Raw genomic sequence first — 2,291 nt, 5'->3', positions numbered from 1 at the left:
CCCTTGAGTGGCTTTGAAATGATTTCATTTCGTTACATTTGGGGGTCTATGGGTGTCCCGTCTCTCTCTCCGTTTCTGGAGACGTTGTCGACCATTAGTATCCCTTGTCGCCACAAATCCCAGGATGCCATTTTCACTCTGTCCTCGGCTGAGATTCGCCGTGACGGGTGCAAAGGCGTGCTGTTTTAGACCATGTCGCTGACTGGTGAAGAGGAGGTGGGTGTGGAACCAGAAAAGGGCAACGTCCGAAACGATCGTGTCCTCCTGCCTTCCTCCTCTCCTCATTGCGTGGCATTCGAATCAAGACGGTTATCAGTTACAACAGAGTGCAAAAACACCAACAAGAGCGTGCAATCTTTGCAAAGCACGTCTATTTTTATAGCAGGGTCTCTTTCAGGGACGTTGTGCGAGTGATTTAATGTGAGTTAATGATTGGATGAGTTTCCCTCAGTCTGAAGTGACAGAGAAACCTGATATGAGGGACGGGTGGAGCTGATTTTGCTTTGAGAAGAACCCGTTGAATGTGAAGGGAGACATTCAGACATATCCGGGTGGAAAAGGGTTTTTGCTTTTCTTTATACCTTCAGGGCAGACATAACAAGTGGTTAGAGATGATGCTTGTTATCTTTTTTGACCCAGCTGTGTTTCTGGATTACTTTACAGCATGTAACCTCTTCTGTCACTCTTTCAAATGCAATTCTGTCTGCGGTGGTAATGGAGGCTGGGTGAATTATATTCCATCGCTGGACACCACTAAAAGTGGAATCGGTATGATTGATAGGATATCAAATGTCAGCTTGGAATGGCCATTTCAGTTCTTGGTTTTGAACCAGCCCTACTGTACGCATTTATCTGCTGTTATATGTTAAAGATACCAGAGAGGTTACCTGGAATGCCGAGTGTGTTCAACTCGTTTGTGCTTTTCAATTCTTGGTTTGTTTTCAAAATTCCTTCATTCCACACAAGCTGCAGTGACCGTGTGGTTTTGAATTGTTCACTGAATCATAAATACAATGTGGTTTGTCAGTAAATACCAATCACTCTTGTCTTCAAAGAATTCAAAAAAAGCAACCGAAAACCCTACAAGAAGAGATTGTTACGTTCCATTCATATCACAATATATGTCTAGTATATTCATTGTCATGGGAACTGGTAAATTTAAGATATCCATGTTCATTTAAGTGGTCCAGCGGTGAGACTTTCCAAAAAAATAAAATTTATATAAGGCCTAAAACTAATATATATATATATATATATATATATATATATATATATATATATATATATATATATATATATATATATATATATATATATATATATATTAGTTTCTATTAAACAAAACAATAAAAATCAAGATGCTTACGTATTATTTATTTGAATGTGTTCCACCAACAACTATTAAATTGTATTTTTATTAAAAAGTCTTAAAAGTCATGGTAATTTTTATAATGTATATTTTTCATTATGTTATTTTATTGGATGTAAATTGCTGAGATATTGCCATTAGTGAGTGGGGAAAAAATAATAAATTATATCAATAATCATGAAAATTAATCATAAATTAATTTAAATTCATAATACATTCAGAAACTTTTATAAAATTATTTTTTGTTAATTTCTTTTTTTTATTTAGGAACAATATGTTGACATATGTTCTATATGACATGTTCTAATTTCTGTAAATGCGAAAGTTTGAAAACTAACAGCTTTGTTACAGAAGTACCATCTTTGACGATGTGGATCTTGCTGTTAAAAGGTTAAGCATTAAATTAGGTTAATTCTATAATAGACATAATAGTATGCAGATTTTGTATATGTGAAACAAACATGCATACAATTTCACAATATTCTTTTTTAAAAAGCTAATTGTTAGGCTGATAATTTTTTTCGGTGCTAGGTTTAGCAAATTGTGGTTGTTCTTTCAGATTAAGTTCATTCAGTGAAATCTGATTTTTGAATTATTACATTTATATAATATATATAATAGCAAAAGCAATAAAGTGTGTATAGAAAATCTACACACCCCTGTTAAAATGTCAGGTTTCTGTGATAAAAAGAAATTAAGACCAAGATAAATAATTTTAGAACTTTTTTTTTTTTTTTTTTTTTTTTTTTAAATAAAAAGCTAAAATAATGTGGTTACATAAGTGTGCACACCCTGTTGTGTGTGTGTGTGTGTGTGTGTGTGTGTGTGTGTGTGTGTGTGTGTGTGTGTTCAGAATTAAGCAGTCACATTCTAACACATTAAATAGTGAGTACACACCTGTCATCCTTTAAAGTGCCTCTGG

The sequence above is a fragment of the Puntigrus tetrazona genome, chromosome 16, assembly GCF_018831695.1.
Source record: "Puntigrus tetrazona isolate hp1 chromosome 16, ASM1883169v1, whole genome shotgun sequence".
In the NCBI taxonomy this organism is placed as follows: Eukaryota; Metazoa; Chordata; class Actinopteri; order Cypriniformes; family Cyprinidae; genus Puntigrus; species Puntigrus tetrazona.
This window is presented reverse-complemented; position numbering follows the sequence as displayed.